The sequence below is a fragment of the Hyperolius riggenbachi genome, chromosome 1, assembly GCF_040937935.1.
Source record: "Hyperolius riggenbachi isolate aHypRig1 chromosome 1, aHypRig1.pri, whole genome shotgun sequence".
Taxonomy (NCBI): domain Eukaryota; kingdom Metazoa; phylum Chordata; class Amphibia; order Anura; family Hyperoliidae; genus Hyperolius; species Hyperolius riggenbachi.
This window is the reverse complement of record NC_090646.1, coordinates 324,660,664-324,668,073: the sequence shown is the minus strand read 5'-3', so window position 1 is coordinate 324,668,073 and position 7,410 is coordinate 324,660,664. Positions and strand designations below refer to the sequence as shown.

General features: G+C 42.5%; 1 pseudogene; it reads right to left on the bottom strand.

Annotated features, from left to right (window-relative positions):
• Positions 1 to 6,908: 6,908 nt before the first annotated feature.
• Positions 6,909 to 7,022, bottom strand: LOC137532766 (U4 spliceosomal RNA; annotated as a pseudogene).
• Between the last annotated feature and the right edge of the window lie 388 nt (positions 7,023 to 7,410).

Below are 7,410 nucleotides of genomic sequence, written 5' to 3'. Positions count from 1 at the left end.
ATCACCCGCCCACACCCTCAGAATGCCCTCAGACCCCAGCCCTGATCACCTCGCCAGTGCATTGCTTGCATCTTTTCCCCCCTCTAATCACACCTTGAGACACCCATCAATCACCTCCTGTCACCCCCTAGCACACCTACCCATCAGATCAGGCCCCAATTTGCCCCGTGTGGGCTCCTGATCACTCGGCCAAACCCTCAGATCCCCCTCAGACCCTCTTCCGATCACCTCCCCAGTGCATTGATTGCATCTATTTTCCCCTCTAACCACCCCCTGAGACACCCATCAATCACCTCCTGTCACCCCCCTAGCACTCCTATCCATCAGATCAGGCCCAATACAACCTGTCATCTAAAAGGCCACCCTGCTTATGACCGGTTCCACAAAATTCGCCCCCTCATAGACCACCTGTCATCAAAATTTGCAGATGCTTATACCCCTGAACAGTCATTTTGAGACATTTGGTTTCCAGACTACTCACGGTTTTGGGCCTGTAAAATGCCAGGGCGGTATAGGAACCCCACAAGTGACCCCATTTTAGAAAAAAAGACACCCCAAGGTATTTTGTTAGGTGTATGACGAGTTCATAGAAGATTTTATTTTTTGTCAAAAGTTAGCGGAAATTAATTTTTATTGTTTTTTTTTCACAAAGTGTCATTTTTCACTAACTTGTGACAAAAAATAAAATCTTCTATGAACTCGCCATACACCTAACAGAATACCTTGGGGTGTCTTCTTTCTAAAATGGGGTCACTTGTGGGGTTCCTATACTGCCCTGGCATTTTAGGGCCCCTAAACCGCGAGGAGTAGTCTACAAAACAAATGCTTCAAAATGATCTGTGAATAGGACGTTGGGCCCCTTAGCGCACCTAGGCTGCAAAAAAGTGTCACACATGTGGTACCGCCGTACTCAGGAAAAGTAGTATAATGTGTTTTGGGGTGTATTTTTACACATACCCATGCTGGGTGGGAGAAATTTCTATGTAAATGGACAATTGTGTGTAAAAAAATCAAACAATTGTCATTTACAGAGATATTTCTCCCACTTAGCATGGGTATGTGTAAAAATACACCCCAAAACGCATTATACTACTTCTCCTGAGTACGGCGGTACCACATGTGTGGCACTTTTTTACACCCTAAGTACGCTAAGGGGCCCAAAGTCCAATGAGTACCTTTAGGATTTCACAGGTCATTTTGCGACATTTGGTTTCAAGACTACTCGTCACGGTTTAGGGCCCCTAAAATGCCAGGGCAGTATAGGAACCCCACAAATGACCCCATTCTAGAAAGAAGACACCCAAAGGTATTCCGTACGGAGTATGGTGAGTTCATAGAAGATTTTATTTTTTGTCACAAGTTAGCGGAAAATGACACTTTGTGAAAAAAAACTATTAAAATCAATGTCCGCTAACTTGTGACAAAAAAATAAAAACTTCTATGAACTCACCATACTCCTAACGGAATACCTTGGGGTGTCTTCTTTCTAAAATGGGGTCATTAGTGGGGTTCCTATACTGCCCTGGCATTTTAGGGGCCCTAAACCGCGAGGAGTAGTCTTGAAACAAAAATGACCTGTGAAATCCTAAAGTTACTCATTGGACTTTGGGCCCCTTAGTGCAGTTAGGGTGCAAAAAAGTGCCACACATGTGGTATCGCCGTACTCGGGAGAAGTAGTATAATGTGTTTTGGGGTGTATTTTTACACATACCCATGCTGGGTGGGAGAAATACCTCTGTAAATGACAATCTTTTGATTTTTTTACACACAATTGTCCATTTACAGAGGTATTTCTCCCACCCAGCATGGGTATGTGTAAAAATACACCCCAAAACACATTGTACTACTTCTCCCGAGTATGGCGATACCACATGTGTGGCACTTTTTTGCACCCTAACTGCGCTAAAGGGCCCAAAGTCCAATGAGTACCTTTAGGATTTCACAGGTCATTTTGAGAAATTTCGTTTCAAGACTACTCCTCACGGTTTAGGGCCCCTAAAATGCCAGGGCAGTATAGGAACCCCACAAATGACCCCATTTTAGAAAGAAGACACCCCAAGGTATTCCGTTAGTAGTATGGCGAGTTCATAGAAGATTTTATTTTTTTGTCACAAGTTAGCGGAAATTGATTTTAATTGTGTTTTTTCACAAAGTGTCTTTTTCCGCTAACTTTTGACAAAAAATAAAATCTTCTATGAACTCACCATACTCCTAACGGAATACCTTGGGGTGTCTTCTTTCTAAAATGGGGTCATTTGTGGGGTTCCTATACTGCCCTGGCATTTTAGGGGCCCTAAACCGTGAGGAGTAGTCTTGAAACGAAATTTCTCAAAATGACCTGTGAAATCCTAAAGGTACTCATTGGATTTTGGGCCCTTTAGCGCAGTTAGGGTGCAAAAAAGTGCCACACATGTGGTATCGCCGTACTCAGGAGAAGTAGTATAATGTGTTTTGTGGTGTATTTTTACACATACCCATGCTGAGTGGGAGAAAGATCTCTGTAAATGGACAATTGTGTGTTATAAAAATTAACAAATTGTCATTTACAGAGATATTTCTCCCACCCAGCATGGGTATGTGTAAAAATACACCCCAAAACACATTATACTACTTCTCCTGAGTACGGCAATACCACATGTGTGGCACTTTTTTGCAGCCTAACTGCGCTAAGGGGTCCAAAGTCCAATGAGCACCTTTAGGCTTTACAGGGGTGCTTACAATTTAGCACCCACCAAAATGTCAGGACAGTAAACACACCCCACAAATGACCCCATTTTGGAAAGTAGACCCTTCAAGGTATTTAGAGAGGGGCATGGTGAGTCCGTGGCAGATTTCATTTTTTTTTGTCGCAAGTTAGAAGAAATGGAAACTTTTTTTTTTTTTTTCTTTCTCACAAAGTGTCATTTTCCGCTTACTTGTGACAAAAAATAATATCTTCTATGAACTCACTATGCCTCTCAGTGAATACTTTGGGATGTCTTCTTTCCAAAATGGGGTCATTTGGGGGGTATTTATACTATCCTGGAATTCTAGCCCCTCATGAAACATGACAGGGGGTCAGAAAAGTCAGAGATGCTTGAAAATGGGAAAATTCACTTTTTGCACCATAGTTTGTAAACGCTATAACTTTTACCCAAACCAATAAATATACACTGAATGGGTTTTTTTTTATCCAAAACATGTTTGTCCACATTTTTCGCGCTGCATGTATACAGAAATTTTACTTTATTTGAAAAATGTCAGCACAGAAAGTTAAAAAAATCATTTTTTTGCCAAAATTCATGTCTTTTTTGATAAATATAATAAAAAGTAAAAATCGCAGGAGCGATCAAATAGCACCAAAAGAAAGCTTTATTAGTGACAAGAAAAGGAGCCAAAATTCATTTAGGTGGTAGGTTGTATGAGCGAGCAATAAACCGTGAAAGCTGCAGTGGTCTGAATGGAAAAAAAGTGGCCGGTCCTTAAGGGGTAGAAAGCCCTAGGTCCTCAAGTGATTAATGTATCTCAATGGAGACGCAGAGGAATGCAGCTTTACATGCGTTTTTTTTTACATACAAATATGATACACTATTTTACTCTATTGATAAGGGAAAATAATAAAAATGCAAATGCATGCAAAACAGGACCAAAAACAGAGCAAAAAATAAAAACGCACAGCGCAGAAAATGCTTGTGTTTTCCCAGTGAGAGAACCTGATCTGCATGGTTGTTCAGGGTCTGTGCCTAAAAGTATTCGTAGGACAGCCAGGCAAATTGCATTGTTTAATCATTTCACCTAGAAGGGTTTTTCCTCTTAAAAAAAACAAAAAAACAGCGAGTTTCACCTGTCAGCGCTCCTTCCATTCATTCGCCTTTAACTTTATTACTACTTATCACAACAAAACAACCTATATCTTGGTTTTCTTCACCACCAATTAGGCTTTCTTTGGGGGTACTTTTTGCTAAGAATTATTTTGTTCTAAAAGTGAGGTTTCGGTCATTATAATTTTAAAATAATAAATGCTACCGTAATTAAAGCCCACACATTTTATTTGCCCATTTTCCCGGTTATTGCAATGTTTAACATTTTTCCCTAATACAATGTATGGTGCCAATATTTCATTTGGAAATAAAGGTGCATTTTTTTCAGTTTTGCATCTATCCCTGATTACAAGCCCATACTTTATAAAGTAATAGTCATATACCCTCTTGACATACATATTAAAAAAGTTCAGTCCCTAAGATAACTATTTATGTATTTTTATTATTATTATTTACATAGTTACATAGTTACTTGGGTTGAAAAAAGACACGTCCATCAAGTTCAACCAGTTCAAAAAAAGAAAATAAATTTGCTAACTATTGGGGAGTGTGGGAGGTCAGGGGTTAATTTAAAAAGTAAAAATAGCTACTTTATTGAAAAGGAAAAAAAAAAAAGCAGATGTAATTTTACTATTTGGCCCCAAGATATCCTCGGAGGTGTCTTCCATACAGGCTCGTACTGACCCACCGGGGTTCCAGTAATTTTCCCAGGGGGCCCGCCTCCCCATCTCCGGTGGGCCCCGCACAGTGCTGCCCTGCACAAGTGTTTGACAATATTCAGCAGTAGAAGAGCCAGGGCACCACCTACTTCTCCTGCTTCCTCCCCCCTTGATGTTCCTTCAGCTGCGTGTCAGCGTTCCGCAGCTACTGTGGCAAGAAATTTGGACTAGAGGAGTGAGGAGCAGTGGAGTGAGCCGATCACTGGAAGCTGTACCATGAGGAGAGAGGAAGATCAGAGAAACAGCTAGACCCAGCCGGCAGCTGTACAGGGAGGGGAGATCGGAGACAGATATAACAGCTAGATAGCCTGCAAGCCGTACATGGAGGTGGAAGCAGAGACACAGCCAGACTGAGGGACACTCAGCCAGAGAGGGAGGGGGGCATACTCTGGCTTCTTATTTTTGCCATTTGATCTCTATTTTTTACTATCCTGTGTCCATCTCTGTGCCCACCCTGTCTCCCTTTGCATCTCTCTCTGTGTGACTGCTCTCCTTGCGTCCTACTGTGCCCACCTTCCCTGCATCCTGCGCTGTACTCACCTTCCTTACGTCCCCTGTGCCCACCTTCCATGCTCCCCCCCATGTGCCCACCTTCCATGCGTCCCCCCTGTGCCCACCTTCCATGCATCCCTCTGTGCCCACCTTCCTTGCATCCCCTGTGCCATGCTTTCCCCTGTGCCCACCTTTCTTGAGCCCCCTCTGTGCCTACCCTTCCTTGCGTCCACGTGCCAACCTTCCATGTTTCCCCCTCCTGTGCCCATCTTCCATGCTCCCCCCTTGTGCCCACCTTCCATGCTTCTCCCCGTGCCCATTTTTCATGCGTCCCCCTGTGCCCACCTTCCATGCGTACCCCCTGTGCCCACCTTCTTTGCCTCACCCTACGTGCATCCCTCTAATGTCCTACCATATTATTATTATTATTATGATGATGCATTTATTTAACACTGACATGATCTTCTGCTGCACTTTACAGAGTACATAGTCATGTCACGGACTGTCCTCAGAGGAGCTCACAATCTAATCCTATTTTTTTTTTTTATTTAGCACTGACATCTTCTGCAGGGCTGTACAGAGTACATAGTCTTGTCACTAACTCCCTCAGAGGAGCTCACAATCTAAACCCTACCATAGTCCTACTAGGTCTATGTATTTAACAGTGTAGTGTATGTATTGCTGTCTAGGGCCAATTTAGGGGGAAGCTAATAAACGTATGTGTATGTTTTTGGGATGTGGGAGGAAACCTGGGTGCCCAGAAGAAACCCACATGGGGGGTGGCATACAAATTCCATGCAGATGTTGACCTGGCTGGGATTCAAATCAGGGACCCAGCGCTGCAAGGCGAGAGTCCTAACCACTAGGCCACCGTGCTGCTCTACGATAGTCATAGCCCAATGTGCTACAGAGTACATAGTCATGTCACTGTCCTCAGAGGAGCTCACAGTCTAATCCTACCATAATCATCATAGTCTAATGTCCTACCATATTATTAGTATGTATTTATATAGCACCGACATCTTCTGCAGCACTTTACAGAGTACATAGTCATGTCACTGACTGTCCTCAGAGGATCTCAAAATGTAATCCTACTATAGTCATGGTCTAATGCCCTACCATACTATTATTATGTATTTATAGAGCGCTGACATCTTCTGCAGCACTTTACAGAGTACATAGTCATGTCACTGACTGTCCTCAGAGGAGCTCACAGTCTAATGTCCTACCATATTATTATTATGCATCGATATAGCACTGACATCTTCTGCAGCACATTACAGAGTACATTATCATGTCACGGACTGTCCTCAGAGGAGCTCACAAGCTAATCCTACCATAGTCATAGTCTAATGTCCTACCATATTATTATTATTGTGTATTTATATAGCACTGACATCTTCTGCAGCACTTTACAGAGTACATAGTCATGTCATGTCACTCACTGTCCCCAGAGGAGATCACAGTCAAAAGAGGATATTAATATGACAGCCTCCATATACCTCTCACTGCAGGTTTCCTTTAGGCGGGTTTCACACTTGGCCTTTACGTTTTCAGTATGATTCTCTGCCTCCATCGCACCGCAATACACAAAACGTCATTCATATGACCCTGTGGCAGTGTGCGCCGACCAAGGTCACATGCATAGTGCTACACACACACACACACACACACACACACACACACACACACACACACACACACACACACACACACACACACACACACACACACACACACACACACACACACACACACACACACACACACACACACAACCTTTACCACATGACATTCCCTGTTGGTAAAACCGATAGCACTGATGGCTAGCGTTTTGCTTTTGCATGTGAGAATGTGCCCTTACTATTGAAATGCTGTAATTGCACAGAAGTGGGAGAACATTACTGTAACTCCACAGCTGGTCTATGATTTTTATTTTTTTTTAAGTTTTCAATTAGCAATAATCACCCCTCGGATAAAACTCATTGGCTACGATATACTGCGCAAAGCTAGGTCTGCATGGATGCCATGCAGAGTTGTGAGCCTAATAAACATGCCCAAATGTGCTTGCTCTCAGCAGTGGGTGCTTCTGCTCAACTGGTTTTCAGTCAGATTTTTGAATGAGGAGGAATGGGGGAGCCTGAGATTGCTATGTGATCTTACCTAAAGGTGATAAAAAAAGAAGGCATATTTACAGGACAACTATAAAAATATGATAAAAAAAAAAACAAAAACAAAAAAAAACCCATTCCAATATGTCAGTAATCTGATGACCGTAAAAACAAATCTTGGGCAGAGACCAACTCCAAATATTTTCCTGTATCTTAAAGCCTCATTTCTAGTTATTCTTGGATTTGATTGTGTGAAATAGTTCATTTAGCTCAGGTGGGTAGGCATTA